The following is a 16,934-nucleotide window of genomic DNA, read 5'->3' on the forward strand; positions in this document are numbered from 1 at the left end:
ACTAACCCCCCAAAAATAACAGACAGTACCAACTGAAGTTAGTGGTAGTGGATGGTAAGCACCACTGACTTCTCGAGGAAAACAGCCATACAAACCCTGGATTTTATTAGGGTGCAGCATCAGAATTTTATAGCTTCAGGGCAAGAAGCAAAAGGGGAAGCCCCAGGGAGTATGGAGACAATTTTAAAAGCACACAAGGGATATTTACAAAGGCAACGGATGACTCAGAGAAAAACTGTGACTGGAAGTAGACCCCACACTAGAACCTGTGTGCTTTCCACAAAGGAAAATTCCAGTGGCTCTGTGTAATCCAGTATGCAAAGAGCTGAAAAGTCTGCAGAACACAGGTATCATAACACCTGCAGAGCACCTGGATAAGCAGCGTGGTGGTGGTAAAGAAGCCATCAGGTAAATTACACATTTGCATAGACCCAAAGCTACTGAACTGGGCCTTGAAAGGATACCACTATCCACTGCTCCAGTTGATGACACATAGCCAGAACTTTCCAAAGCCAGAATTTCCACAGTCTGATGTGAAGACCAGGTTTTGACACATAAGCCTGGATGAAGAGTTCAGCATGCTGACAACGTTTGCAGCATCAATTGGTCATTACACGTGGCTGTGCATGCCAATGGGCATAAGCCCAGCACCTTAGGTGTTCTAGGGAATAGAATAATTGCAGATGATATCCTCCTTGTAGGTGAAGAGATCAATGATACAGAAGCTGAATGAGACAATGAAAGAAAATGCAGTCTTTCCTACAGTGATGCAGGAGCAAGAACATAAAACTCAATCCAGAAAAAATGCAACTCAGACAGCCTGAGGTGACTGAAAGCAGATTCCAACAAAATCAAGGCAGTCAGAAACACGCCAGCTCCAGTAGATGTGAAAGGGGTACAGTACTTCATAGAAATGATACATTTTTGATCCAATTTCTGTCCACACCTGGCTGCTGTAGTGGAACCCATACACCATCTTACAAGGCAGAATATTGAGTTAGACTGGGCAGATTACCAGCCACTAGCATTTGACAATGGATCCCTCTATCCTGAAGCACTACCAGGCAAAGAGATCCACTGATACTCCACTGTGATGCACCAGAGAAAGGATTGGATGTAGCTGTTTTGCAGGAGCAGCTGGTCACTTATGCCAGCAGAGCACTGTCAGAGGCTGAACAGGGGTATGCCCAAATGGGGGGGGGGGGGGAGTTTTTGGCTGTGGTATTTGGAGTGGAGCAATTCCACCAGTACATCTCTGGCCACCTACTAATAGTGCAATCAGAACACAACCCTGTAGAAACAATCATGGCAAACCCCCTTCTTAGTGCTCCAAAGACATTGCTTGCATCTCCAACACTGCCAAGTAGAGTTCAGCTAATGTCCAGGACAATTACTGGTGTTAGCTGACAGCCTGAGCAGGGCACATATATCCAGCATCAGCGAGATGGGGGGAAGGGAATCAGGACATTAAATCCATTAACTTGCTGTGCAGTCTCCCAGTTTCAACAGCAAAGTGGATGGAAATCAAAGAGGCTACAGGAAAAGATGTCCAAATATAGGCAGTCAAGAAAGCAATACTAGTAGGGTGGCCAGAAGACAAATGTATCACTAGGAGCACAACCATATTTTCAAATTAAAGATGAGCTGTGTGCAGGATAGAATCATATTTCGAGAACAGAGAGTTGATGTCTCACCCTCATTATATAAGGAGGTCATGCAAAAAAACATAAGCCTCACACCTGGGCATTGACGGCTGTCTTAGATGGGAGGGAGGAGACTCCACAGATAGGAATCAAAAAAGGGATGATTAGGGTGTGGATTAAAAGTAGTTGCAGGCACAGAGAGGAAAAGACTTTTAGAACACTAGAGATGTTATGAAAAAAGAATGGACAGGATTCAGTGATGGAGGTGTTTCCTTTCATGATGTGCAATGAAGGTAGAAAAAGAGAGTTTAGGAGGAAAGCTTAGTAGCTCAGTTTTAGTTGTGTTGAGTTTGATATGAGACATCCAGGAGAAGCCATCCAGGAGATGACATCAGAGGGGCAAGGAGACATGCAAAACTGAACAGAAAGAAATAGACCAGGTATGGAGAGGAAAAGTTGAGACTCCTTGGTATATGCATGTGAGAATAAGAGATTTTCAAGGGATGAGGTGCAGAGGAAGGAAAACATCATGCATATGCTAGTCATAGTAGTATGCAGCTGCCTAGCATGATTGAGACCCAGGAATTTTTATAAGGAATTCAGCAAAAAATAAATATCTTCTATTCACATGAGCAGCTCAGGAAATGGTTGATCATAGAACACAGCTGGAGAATTGGCTATTCACAATCCATCCTGTATTGCCGCTGCTGCTGTTTCTCAACCCTTTAAATCTGCTGCCTTCATGTCCTCTCCTGTTGGGACCACAGCTCCCTATTTCATCAGGCCAAGGCAAATAGGTCAGCCATTTGTATGCCAGTATAAAAAGGAATCAGTTTTAATCCACCAAATAAGACCTTACCACTACCAGAGATCATTAAATCTTGCCAGACTCCTATCCTTCTTCATGTATTCCCCTGTCCTTAGTTACTGATACTTGTCTATTTAAAACAAACACATAGTAAGGAGAGAGAGAGAGAGAAAGACAATGTGAAAATTAAAAAAAGTTTCTGTGTAATGCACTGAAGAAGTTGTTCAAGTACAGATCAATCATAAGTAAACTAGGCAGTTAGGGTCAGGGAAATTTTAGATCAGAAAATTTTAATTTTGGTTTTATTCACATTTTTAGTTTTTTCAGTTTTCTAAATTTTGCCTATATGTAAATTAGTATAATTTCCTCCTTTGGGAAAGATCATCTTTATTTTCAACAGTTCTTTTTGGACTTACCCATATAGAAGCCTACTCTTTTTTGCATTTTATTAAATGGCCTCAAAATATTTGTGGCAGAATATGGATTTCAGAGAAACCATGCTTCAACTGGAAAAAAAAATATGCCTCAATTTTTTTTTTAAACTTACCTACTTTTCAACTGGCAACAATGAGAAGTGGGTGTATGAAATAACTAGCTACACCCGCTCAATTCAAGATCTGCATTTAAGCTAAAGCAGCCAAGAATTCTTGTTTGTACTTAGCCTGTTAATAATGGGCCATATCTATACCTGGTGTATAACTCCGCTGAAGTCAACAGGGTACTCTAGCGATGAATTTGGCCCATTTTTACAGATAGGTAACCTGCTTCTCCTTCTTCAAATAAAATATCTTCTAGTAATAGCATTCACTTTGAGAGTTCACACACTTCATATGGTTTGTAAGTATCTCTTGTTATTTAGATCATAAACAATGACAAAGAAAGAAATCTGACAATTATGTTCAGTTTCATGTAGGATTTACATTCTGACTCAATAACAAAGGAAAAAGGTAATGATATTGGAATGCTCTCTCTATACAAGCAACCTTTAAAGAAGGATTCAGATTTAATTTTTAGGAAAGTACATTAGGTATAAGCATAAGATATGTAAAAAAAAAAAAGTGCAAAAGGTAAATAAAAAAAATCAAAGCTGACCTAAAAAGAATCACATCACTTTATATTTTGTTCCACTTTATGTGGCAGTTTTTCCCTATCTTTTCCCCCACACCATCATTAGCCACCTATCTGGATATCCTTGTTGAAGCTATTGTCATTTGTAAAGATCTGATTTAATAGCAAAATTATAGTTTGAGATCTTTCAGCAAACACACAACTATTGGCTCCCACGAAATCACAAACAAAATATTCATTTTTGTTTCTTTACTACACACATAAATGGTCCCATTACAGACATAGAGGAGCATTGCAAACCAACTTGTAATAAGTTTGCCCCATTTGGTGGCTAGTCAGAAATGCTAGGAATCCCTCCCTTGCATTCTCTTTTGTTCTTACCTTCCACCTTCTCCTTCCCCTCCCACCCTTATTATTTTTTGTAACTTTATTTACTGCTTCTCTGTTTGCCTCTTCACCTTGTTGACCTATCTTTCTCCAGGTCTCCACAGGTTAGACACTTCCCTTCTCAAACCTTTCCCTCCTAGCTTTCCTCTTCCCTTTATCCAACTCTCTTGTTTTCTCTCACCTTGTTCTTTGCTACTTAGCCTCCTCTTGCCCTCACTGGTTTTCTCTTCTCTGGGTAGCTCCCTCCACCCTTCACTTTTCTTCTGCTCCTCTCTTTGCTTTCCTCCCTGCTATCTATTACTTTTCAGAGCTGCCCCATCATTTGAAGTTCATGCACAGCACATTTGTATTTATTTTTTTTTCAGCCACCAGGACAGTCTCCAAATCAGTATCCTCCTGGAGCCAGGACTGTTACAGTGCTTAAAGCCACCTGTGACCTGACATATTAGTTCCCACCCGCCCCCTGGGAACAAAAGGACATGCAGCATGAATGTGGCAGGAAAACCTTCTTAGCCCTACACATCTAGTATTTGTCAAAAGGGTTTTTTATTCCTTCCATTTTTCAAAAGGTTCCCTTGCAGAATACTGTCAATTTCAGACTTCTGATTCCTCCTTGCTATTAAGCATCTCTCGGCAATGGTCTAGATCTATATTATTGTGTCAAGGGAAAGGGGGTGATTTTCAAATGATAAATAAGAACAGCAGCAGGCATTGTGTAAATCTGAGTGTGCTGCATTTCTCCAACTGTACTGAGCACTTTAATGCCAGCTTGCCAGTGAAGAGATGACTTTTGTTATTTTTCACGCAGGCTTTTTAAGAAAAAAACAAGGATTCAAAGGTCTTCTGAACTCTTCCCCTAATAATACCTTGATGGAGGCAATCAGCTCTGTTTCTTTCTCTTCAGTGCCAACGAAATTGAAAATCATACAAAAATGTCACAACTTAAATTTGTACGATTTTCTTCCTTTTAGAGCTCGACATATTCAAAGAAAAGGAAACCTATTTCACAAATTGTTAGAAGAAATACTGAATACAAAGTTTCAGCATCATTACAGCAAATATTAAGTGTTGTTCTTTAGTTCTTCCAAACAGACTTAGCGCTTGACCTCAAATGTGAGCACACTCACTCACTCACTCTCTCTCTCTGACACACACACACACACACACACACACACACACACACACACACACACACACACACGACAGCTGGAAAAATACTTTCTTCCCTAAGGATGCTGAAATTTATCATCCTGTAAACATTACATTCAGCTTTCATCCTTTTATATACATAACAATATTCCTACAGCCCTGTAAAGGTGTGGCCTGCCCCTTTAAGGGCCAGAGGCTTAAAGCTGGCCAGCCCTGTCTAATTAGTCCTGCCTGCCACACCTCAGAGGAGTGTGGATAATTAGTTGGCTGAGGAGGGGCTGACTCATAAAAACAGCAGCAGGAAGCTAAAAGGGAAGGGAGGAAATACAAAGGTTTCTAGGCAGAAAGACCTAGGATAGACCCTGAACAAGCAAACATTGCCACTAGACAGTGAAGAAGCGTGGGGCCTTACAGGAGAAGAAGCTGCTGGCAGAGGAAACTGAGAGCTAGTAAGATAGCCAGGGTGGGCTAGCAAAAAGCTGTGGAAATTAACTTCTAAAGAAGCTGCATAGCTGGTAACTAAGTGATCCTGGCTCCAGCTCCTTCAGGACCAGACTCCTGAGAGAACTTGTTTTGAACTTCCAAATTTTGCTTGGGCTCTCAGGTAAGAGCCATTGGTCCAAGGGCTCCTTTCAGAGTCTTTACTAAGTGTCCATAGAGTGAAGTTGGAGAGTTTAGCTTGTCCGTGACTGGGCTATTAAAATAACCTCATTGTTATCTCACTAAAGGGGAAACTGAGGCAGACTGCAGCAGAGCCTTATTTGGTCAAAAGGGAATAATGCAGAATAGGCGTTGCCATTTACATGCCCCAAATCTTGCAAAGCTGCTTCCATTGGACAGACCACTGGCATAGAGCCCCAATGACTTTAGTGTGGCTATGCCCAGGCTTAGGGGGTCAACCCGTATGGAGCAGCTTACAGGTTGTGGGCCATGAATGCTAATGTGTGTGGGTGGAGGGATTTGTGCTGAAGTGTCTGAATTCTAGTGCTACATGGTCAATAGGCCATTAAATGACCTCTGTCATCCACATATTACATGCTAGCACCCAGCTATTCAATTGAATTCCTGTCAACCCCTGATAATTTTGCATCTTGCTTAGAGACAAGCTGTATCTTACCTTGGGGAAATAGGCAGAGAAGCTGAAGTACAGACCACTGCTCTCTGGTGAAATAATACATATACTAGTTTTGCCCAGGAATAAAGTATCTTGAGCCCTACATTTGGCAGAAAACTGAGTAAACACTCTGGCATTTTATGAATGCAGGCACAATGTACCATCTATCATACATAGCCTGAAGTTAGGCAGCATACAGATTTTTATGTGTTGACCCAAAGGAGCATCCTCATTAAGGGGTTAAGTTAAAACCCACTGAAATAAATGAAAACCTTTCCATTGATTCTGCTGATTTTGGACTTGAGCGAAAGCACACCTTTGTGTCCATTTATGTTATTTCCAAGGTACCTATCATCAGAGACAGAGGGGAAAGGATACATACTGCAGCAGGTTACACCTGAGAGCATGTAAGACACATAACTACATTCCTGTATGTCACATCCTTCTTTGGCTGCTACTAGCAAGACCTATTGTCTACATGAAAATATTACAATGCAAAAAATATTACCGTACTTCATCTATAGTCCTAGATTTCAAAAATCTTTAGTTTCCATTAACTGAAAAGGAAACATAAAAGAATGCAAGAAAGTGGTTAAGAGAAGTTTAGAAAATATAAAAAGAAACTAAAATTAAAAATCAAAAACTCATTTCAGAAACCTGACCCAGGAGTGTAGTTAACCAAGGAAGTGTCCTGAGGAATCAAATTCAAGTGGATAAAGCTTAAGACAGATTACTGTGGAGCATTGCTTGAGACATTGCAGATATGAAAGGCCTGATTCTGATCTCACTAAAACTAGTTTTACACAATGAAGTAACTCTTGATTTACACTGAGGTGAGATCAGGCCCCAGATTTCCACCTGCAGGGAAGAGCTTGAAGTCTGAGGAGAGGCAGAATTGTTCTGATGTTTCCTGGCGCTGTGCTTCTAACTGGCTTATAAATTTGTGCCTTTTGCTTCATTTGTATGCTGCTATTGGATCATCAGTAGGGTGTTAAATGCAAGTTATTATTATTTAAACTTTGGTCCGGTGTATCTAAAGACTGTCTTCATCCTAGAGTTTTAGACTATGGTTGAAAACTGCGCTCCTCTGACACAATGGTACTCTTAATGGTAAGAGTAAAGCTTGTCTCTGTGGGAGTCAGAACTTTCTCTGGGCTGGTCTGAACCAATCGACTGAACTCCCACAGGAACTAAGGACCATCACCAACCCCACCACTTTCTGCTCCAAGTACAAGGTGCAAACAAGGGCGGCCCTATGTTTTTTGCCACCCCAAGCACAACATTCAGGCAGCCTTCGGTGGCATGCCTGCGGGCGGTCCACTGGTCCCGCCGATTCGGCAGCGTTTCTGTGGGTTACCTGCCGCTGAATTGCTGCCGAAGCTGCAGGACTGGCGGACCTCCCGCAGGCAGGCCACCGAAGGCTGCCTGAATGCCGCCCTCACGGCGACCAGCGCGCCGTGCCCCGCGGCTTGCCGCCCCAGGCATGCGCTTGCTGCGCTGGTGCCTGAAGCCACCCCTGGGTGCAAAGTCTTTGAACTTGCCTTTTCTTACATAGCAACAAATATATTTATATTAAAACATCCTCACATGCATCCTATCAAAGCAAGACACTCCACTGCACATGCTTTTCCTTCTAGGGAGAGGATGAGAGAACTAACAATAAGTGACAGATGTGTAGCCATGTTGCTTAATGAACTACTGGAATTTCTGGAAAGCTCTCAGATACTATGGGAATGAGTGCAGTATAAAACTTCTATAGAATAGAATATAACAGCTGGCCTTTGGAACAAACACTGTGGCTCCTGCTTCATATATGAAAGGTTTGGTACGTAGGGAAGCTAATGATGATAATGAGCTGTTTTTACTAGAAAACAGTGACCATAGAAAAGAAAAATTGTAAGATACTGTGATCTGTCTCCTAGCTGGGCATCCACAGGAAATGGGCTAAAAGACAGATAAGGTATCCTTTAAGTCATGTGTAACAGTGAGAATTTTAAAGGAATGTCAATAGGAAATATCTCTGCTAATAGCATGTTTATTTCAGAACTTGCAAGGGGTGGTTCAGTTTCAGGGTCTAAAGTCAAAGAGCTGCTATGGGTCTAGCATACTTCTCTTTCTTGACTAGAATAGTTGACTATCAATCTCTGCCCCATGTAGTTAAACTCTTAGATACAATCTTGAGATGTTCTAGCCCTAACTAATGCTTGTTTCTGAGTGTCCTACAAAAAGAGAGGGATTACTTGGTAGACTAATCAGACATGGTTTACTCTTCTATAGCTCATGGAGGAAAAGATTAAGGCCAAGATTTAAGTGGGCGCCTACATCTGTATTTAAGCAGCTAAATAAATGACCTGATATCCAAAAGTGCTGAGCTTCCATGCACTTCAGTGGAGTGACACCAGAGGATAATCTGGCCCTTTATGTCTCAGAATAAAAGCAATTCTGAAAATTAAAGGTGTATTATTTTTGTAAGCACATTATCACAAAGAAGAATTAGAAGCTTGGAAACAGTTAAGATTATATAAAAATACTTCCAAGGAACCAGCTGAATCAACCCTTCAAGCAAAGGGAAAGAGGAAGAACAGTAAAAAATTAAATGCAAATTTCTCTCCTATTTGCAGATTAATAATTCAAGAACTATATTTATTTATTCATACTAATTGACTGACAAAGTTATGTAGTGGAATAATTGAAGAGAAACTAATTGTTGTCTCATTTTATTTTAATAGTATATCCAAACCTTGGCTATACTGGAGACCTCTTCTTTAACGTGTCCTGATGGCAATTTGCACTGAGACATCATCAGGCTTTCAGGGACTTCAGCAGTTTGCTTCAGGTCAGTGGGTGAGCCTTCCTTCAGCTGTAGTGGGCCATAAAGTGTGGAGCTCCATCCCCTTGTATCAGTCACTTCTCTTCCTGCTAGCTTCTTCTGTTAAGCACCAGATTGTCATCTATACAAAGGCCCCTTTATACTACTCTGGCAGTATACAAGGTCCTTAATGTAACTTACATATCTGCTGAAGGATGCTTGAGCAAACTCAGGGCAAACTCTGTAATGCAATTGCAGCTTGGGTAGACAAATCTAGCCCAGATATAATCTAGCTAGCTCAGGTCCTGGAGCAGCAGCACATTCTGTAGTGTGGGTGGTGTAGAGCTAGGTAATTTCTCACCCGGTTAGTTCATGCAGAAGCAGGAGCTGCCCTGACTTCACTGCTCCAATATAGTTTAAAGCTAGCTTGGGTATATCTACACAAGCTGCAGTCACACCCTGAGATTGCAGTATAGACATATCCCGTGTGTCAATGACAACAAGGCCCTCAGTCTTTATTAAAGATTTTGTCAGCAAAAAATATACAACTGTGCTGCTGTAGCATTTTAAGTGTATACAAGCCCCTAGTCTTGAGACTGATAAGCACACCTCACTATATCCTGTCTTCCCCAGGAAATGCTAAAAGGTGTAACACCGACTCCGTGGGTGCTCCAGCCCCACTGGCAGCCAGCTCCTTCCCCTCCCAACCCAGCACCTCCTGCCTGCCAGCGGCCCCACCAATCAACTCCACCCCATCCCTTCCAGCACCTCCCGCCTGCCATGATCAGCTGTTCCACAGCATGCAGGAGGCACTGGGGGGAGGGGTGGAGATGGGATGCACTTGGAGGAGGGGGCAGAACTGGGCAGGAAGAGGTAGGGTGGGGGCAGGAAGAGGCAGGACAGAGGTAGGGGCTTGGGTGAAGTGGGGGCAGGGCCTGGGGCAGAGCGGAGGTTGAGCACCCCCAGGGCAAGGAGAAAGCTGGCACCTGTGCCTGATTCCCTGTACGCCTGCCCCATGTGTCATCATATACACCTGTGCAAAATTTGTTTAAAAAGCTACTGCATCAGAACTCTGCCATTTTATATGCACTTTGCACAGATGTAAATGACATTTCAAAATTCTGGGCGACAGACAATCGTGCAGAGCCTATTAGGGGGAGGGATAGCTCAGTGGTTTGAGCATTGGCCTGCTAAACCCAGGGTTATGAGTTCAATCCTTGAGGAGGCCATTTAGGTATCTGGGGAAAAATCAGTACTTGGTCCTGCTAGTGAAGGCAGGGGGCTGGACTCGATGACCTTTCAAGGTCCCTTCCAGTTCTAGGAGATGGGATATCTCCATTAATTTCTTTCATCCTCTATGCTGTTCAGTACTGAGACCTATGGGATCCAGGCAGTGTCTATTCCTCCTGAGAAGCAATACCTTTCGCTCAGCCCAAACTCTTCCTTTTAAAAGCCTTGTTCTTTAGTAAGGCAAACCCTCCCTCCAGGACTGAAAGCTAGTTCAGTCCCTTTGGGGAGTAGCAGCCACTTGCCCTCCCTTTCAAGAAATCTTATTAACCCTTTCCTCCCCTTGCTCATGGGGGTACAAACATGCTGTGATATGGCCTAATACTCATAATTTTCCTCTAATAATTTTAAATTATACTTTAATAGGCATCGCCCCATTCAACAGAACTCTGCTGATTTACAACAGTTGTGGGCTTAGTCCTTCCTTTTAATGGATACTGTTAAATGGGAAATATGTTAGTACATTTTGTCAATTGAGGGTAGAATAATTTTGGGGAAGTATTTATTGGTTTTGACACTAATACTTTAAATGCAATTTAAGAGGAAAAATGTATAACATTATTAGTTTATGATAATGTCACTTCTCAACTTGAACTCTGTCTTGAAACAGGGGCATTTGGGTCTCATGGAACAATAGGTACAGGATGTTGGATGCAGGGATGAGTGGTAGCTATTCAAAACTGACATTGCAAAAAACACCAAGATCAGAGGAAGTGGTAAAATACTACCCAGAGGGATCTGGGGCCTGATGCTGTGAATCTTACTTATGTAAGTAGCCCTTCCTCATTGGAATAATCCCACTGAAGGAAGTGGCGCTGTTCACATGAGTAAGGGTTTGGCTCACAGTTAATTGGTTTTCCAAAAGTCCTAGCACTGCTGTGGTTCACTGTAATGCACACGGCTCTAAAAGGTGAATGGAAAAATTTAAATAATACAGGCCAGATTTGCATCCCATTTACAATTCCAACCCAGAGGAACACCACAGGCTTCAGTGGTATTGCCCCAAAGATGCCAGCAGTATAAATGTGGGTAGAATGTGGCCTTGTACATGTTGACAAACATTAATAAAACACTTTAATACAAAGTATTATGTCCCCTGAGATGACAAGAACCAGTTCCTGCTTTTGCTGTGAATTAAATTAATACTTATCTGGTTTATGAGCAGGACTCTTTCTTCTCTCCCTTTCTCCCCCCCCCCCCCCCCCCCCCCCAGTGTAATTCTCCTGTCAGAAAATAAGGGAAATCATGCTGAACAGACAGTTCAAGGAAAAGTTTGTGGCAGTTGGTTGGTAATGGTGAAGGAGAACTAACCATGATAAAAAAAAAATTAAGTTGATAAGATAATACAACCCCAGACTCCAACATCTGAAACTTATTTGAACTTTATGAAAAATTTAGGGGCAAAGCAGCCAGCTGTGAAATTGGAATCCTGATACAGGTTTTACCATCTCTCTTGATGTAGGAATGGAGAATAATAAGGAACTGGTTCTTACATCAGTAGATAGTTCTTTTTTCTATGGGCTCATCCACAAGGGGACATTCAGAAAAGTGGAGGCAAATCAACCAATGGTATCAAGTAAATGCACATAAATTAAAGCACATTGAACCTCCATGTGGGTGCTTTCACTCTGGAATAAAATGGCATTAGGCCTTGTCTACACTACCATTTCGGTATAACTTATGTCAATCAGGGTGTGAATAAGCCACCCTCCTGAGCAATGTAAGTTACACTGATGTAAGTGCCGGTGTGCACAGTACTGCACAGACATTGTGTCATGGTAACTACATTGACCTAATCACTATGCCTCTCTTGGAGGTGGAGTTATTAGGTCAGTGTTGTGGGAGACTTACATTGGTGGGAGCAATGTTGTAGCATAGACACTTACAAGGTTAGGTTGATGCAGGGCCGGTGCTACCATTAAGGCAAACTAGGCAGTTGCCTAGGGCACCAAGATTTGGGGGCGCCAAAAAGCAGTGCCCCCAATTTTTTTTTACAGCGTTCCTGGGCTGGGCTGCCGGCGGCATGCTGACACATGCGGCTCAGACTCCCTCTTCCAGCACAGCGGCTGCTCCATTTCGCAAGCCTGGGAGGCGGGAGGCACCAATCAGCTGTTTGGCGCGCAAGCCTGGGAGGGGAGGAGAATTAGAGTGGGGGCGGCGTGCTCGGGGAAGAGGTGGAGCAGAGGTGAGCTGGGGTGGGGAGCTGCCGCACGGCTTCCCAGGCCAGGGGGGTGGGGAGTTGCTGCAGGGGTGTGTGCCTCAGGGCGGGGGGGGGGGGAGCTGCCACAAGGGGGGGTGCCTCAGGGCAGAGGGGAGGCGGGGAGCTGCTGCGGGGGGTGCAAGGTGGAAGTTTCGCCTAGGGCGCGAAACTTCCTTGCACTGGCCCTGGGTTGATGTAAGCTACCTTACGTTGACTTAACTCTGTAATGTAGACCAAGCCTTAGTTTGCTGTAACTGAATCCTCAGGATTAATGCAGGCCAAATCCTGAGGATTAAATTACAGCAAAATGAATCCATTTTTCTCCTGAATGAGAGCATCAATATGAGGGTTTAACATGCTTCAATTTATGTGCCTTGACTTGACATCTTTAGTTGATTTGCCTTAATTTTCCTGAAGGTCCCCATGTAGATATGGTCTAAGTGTACAGTTCCAAAGATCATCTGTGTAGGAGGGTCACTCACACATTCCTGAAATACCAGACATTCAAGTGCTTCTGGGAATGGCATGACCCTGCCCCCCTCAGTGTGACCCCACATGCACTGTGAGCATGAGGTCACGCCAGCAGGGGCAGAGCAGCACGCTTTTCATTAAGGTGTCCCCAGTCTCCTACCAGACAAAACAGGCAAAACCATGTCTGGTTTTGTCTCAGTACTGGATGGGGGACAAACATTAGTAAAGCAGGCCAGTCCAGTTTAAAACCAGATGAATGGCCTGCCTATCTATGTGCAAAATTCCCCCCGAAGTCCATGTGCGTCCCATGTACAGAACAAATGCAGAAGTTGGGCATAGATTAGGAAGCAATACCTGAAGTTTACTTTCATGAAACCCCATAGGGGTAAACGTTAAATTTTACAAGACAGAAATTTGAGCTGAAGGCATGATCTACCAGAGACAGATAGAAGGCACAATAGGAGGCATATTAAATGTATATCTACTCTGCAGTCAGAGGTAGGACTGCAGCTTGTGCAGACAAGCCTGAGCTAGTCTACATAGCATGAGTACCAATAGCAGTGAAGCCACGGCAGCAGTAGATTTTAGCACAGGCGAGTCACCCAAGTAAATAGCCAGAATCCCTGGAGGCATTGAACAAGTCCATACTCAAATCTATGATGCTGGGGCTGCACTGCACTTGTTAGATTAAAGCTAGTATGGAGAGCCATCTCCAGCAGCTGTCTATCAATCAACATCTGTTATGTTGTTTTATGGTAGCCTTCCCCACGTAACCTACCACCCACTCGAGAACACAGAAAGTCCATCCAGTCCTAAAGAAACCATTCCTTGATGGCAGCAGCCTCACCAGCTACTGCTCATTTTCCAATCTCCCTTTGTAAAGTGAGCTAATAGAGAAGCTAACTAAAAATAACTGCTGCCAGCTTCATGGATTCCCTTCCAGCTAGGTTTCAGACTGAAGGGAGATAATGATACCGCTCTTCCCTTGTGAGATGTTTTGAGATCTATGCATAGAAAGTGCTATATTAACGCCTGACTATTATTCCTCACAGTTACCTACATTCAAGAAGGCTTTGTGCTGAATGCCCATGTTACCTGCAGCTATTTGAAGCATTCAGCACATAACTGTGGGGTTATTTCATTTCAAACAGAACAAACAGACATCAACTTTAAATTCTATGGGAATGTGGTTAAGATGCCTCAGACATGTTATAAGATGTATGAAATAGAAGACAAATCTCCATGAGTGTCATATTTCATTATGGATTTATTCCTGGTGTTTTGTATTAAACTTGTTTTTTATCACTGCTTTCTTGTTTTCACCGGTGGCATCATTTGTCAGAGACTGCAATGGTTGCTGCTTTATTATAGAACTGTGTTACAGGAGAATGCTAATAAGGAGTTAAAAGCAGAACAAGAAGAATGACTCCTGAGGTCAAGAAATACTGAATTTGTTTAAAAATGTTAAACTCCACTCACGTTCAAAATTTTGAGCTGAGTACTAGTTGCACGACTTGTTTAGCAATTGTTTCTGGGTATTCTTTAAATATACCATGTAATAAAATGACCATTGCCACATTAACAGTTCCTTTTTTAAAATTTAATGACAAAATTTGTTTTCTACATTTCAGATGTTAGTATATATTTTACAGGACCATTACATTACTTATCTATCTTCCTGCCATACTCTGCATGCAGCTGTGAAAATTTGTCACTATTGATGGCTGGTAACTCAGAACTGTTCAGGAATTTTCTGACAGAAAATATCAAAACTGAAACTGTTCATGGGAAAAGGTTGTTTTAGACAAATCTCCTGATTAGAAATTTTTTTGGAAAAAAGTTTTGAAATTGTCACAGTGCCCCATTTTGACACTTCTAGGCTAAACCAACTTTACATTGACCTGATTCACTCCTCCCCTCCTTTCCTCATGATTGGTTAAAATTTGAGAGTGACTTTTCATCCCAATTCAGGACAGGGAAAAAAATTGAAATTCTCAGAGAATGAGAACCATTTCTTGCCCAGCACTATTATTAAAACGTTAGAAAAGTAAAGATACAAGAACCATAAAAACAACTGCCAGTGCCTTCAGTGTTTCCGTTTGATCAATGAGAACTCTCATTTTCTTGGTTTCATTATAGTGTCGATGTGGCTTGTTTAATAATTTTGAATAATCCTTAATTAGATATTTGTCAAATACTACCCCATGTAGTATTATGGAGGTGCCACATTGTCTCCCTGGTTCAATTTGTTTTGAGAAACTGCTTTTTTGTGCATCATCTGGTGATTGCTCTCCAAATTCATAGTGCTTACTCTCTTGAATACACAATGAATTTTCTAAGACAGAACAGTTAATCCTTTGAGTAGTTTATGGGTTCTTAAATAATGCTAAATTGGCTCTTTTTGGAACTATATGAGACTTGTCAGGGCAGAGCTCCTCTCTGCTTCACTTCTTTAATTCCAGTTCCATTGCTTGATCCATACTTTTCTCCAATAGTAGTCATGTGACATGTACTACACCTGTCCCCTCATATGTCAGGGGCTGACCTCACAGCTGCAGCTCACTAGAGATCAGACATGCAGTGGCCCTGCCATCTTTTCTCTGGTAACACCCTTATGTCAGCATTCAGGTACAGGGCTGACATAGGTGGTTATGCAAGTCTACTCCACCCCTGGAAAATTCACAGATAAGAAGATCAGTTTGAATTTCCAGCTGTTTGTTTTACAAGCAGTACAAAACAAGTGGAATGGGGCCAAGGAGCTGCCCCAACCTGTGTATCATCTAATCCAATTTTGCATGTACTATGTAGGACTCTTTTGACAATATATAACTTAGCCATATACCTAATAAACAGTGTGTGTTTCAGAGATGTCAGTATCTTGGCATAACTACGGCTCTGAAAAGGGACTGGTGCTATTAGACACCCGGGGTATACTACATGGCAGCTGGGAACAAGTCTCCCAGCCTAAGTAAACCATCACAGGCTAGCTGTTCTGGAGTTAACATGCTAAAAATGACAGTATGGACACTGCAGCATAGGCAACAGCTCAGACTAGCTACACCAATACAAATCTGTCTGATCCCCTGGGTCCAAGCTCAGGTGGCTAGCCTGTGCCACCACCTGTGCTGCAACATCCACATTGCTATTTTTAGCACTCCCGGTTGAGTGGTGCCAGCATGTGCCTGCACCTGTCTATCTGGGCTGGGAGGCATGTTCCCAACTGCAGTGTAGACATACCCTCATATATCCAGTGTTTCACATTAGTGCTCCAGATATGTGGATCTGAGATCAGAAGCGAGACCTTACTGCTGAATCTGGAAAGGGAGGTGAAGGAGAAGCAGCCCTCCCAGCTGTATGCTGAGTTCCATATCAGGAGGTCCAGTCATGGCTCTTGTGGTAAGCCTGTCTCCCATTGGACCATTATGCTGTGTTACAAAGCTGGCTCCTCACACACTTCAGAGAAAGCCAGAGTCATCTTGGAATAATGACACCTCCTTCTGAGATGCATTAATTCTATCCTTGAAGTGGGATTATCCTGCAAAAATTAGACTATCTAGCATGCCTGTTACTGAAAAATTCAGCAGAGTTTAACCTCCAGCAAAGGAACCGTTTTGATATTTTTAAACTTATTTTGTTCATGCCACAATTTATAAATCTAGTTTAAAACAAAAAAAAATCTACTATAAAGAATATTTTTCAAGCTATCCACTGAACTGATAATGTGAGACTATTCGCCACTGTTTAATATTTATATCTTTCCATCACATAGACAAAGCCAAAATAGAAATTTTGGAAAAGTAAGGGAAGTTTCTGTCCTGTGGAGAGAATCTTCTCTCCTTAATGTTGGTTGGTACCTTCATTCCTCTGCAGACAATAAAAGCATGTTTACAAAGAAATACCCACCATAAAACATGTTACCTTTTGGGGGAGGACAATGCATATTTTAGAACTTTGTTTTGTAGAATTTTCAACCCAGGTATCAGAGTGTCTTAAAGGCT

General features: G+C 42.3%; 1 long non-coding RNA gene across 1 annotated transcript; it reads left to right on the forward strand.

Moving 5' to 3' along the window:
* The first annotated feature begins 5,330 nt into the window (after positions 1-5,330).
* LOC135983900 (uncharacterized) lies at positions 5,331-14,466 on the forward strand. The gene is made up of 3 exons (XR_010601726.1): positions 5,331-5,659; positions 8,899-9,005; positions 13,989-14,466. It is a non-coding gene; the product is annotated as an uncharacterized LOC135983900 (long non-coding RNA).
* Positions 14,467-16,934: the final 2,468 nt, after the last annotated feature.

The sequence above is a fragment of the Chrysemys picta genome, chromosome 1, assembly GCF_011386835.1.
Source record: "Chrysemys picta bellii isolate R12L10 chromosome 1, ASM1138683v2, whole genome shotgun sequence".
Lineage (NCBI taxonomy): Eukaryota > Metazoa > Chordata > Testudines > Emydidae > Chrysemys > Chrysemys picta.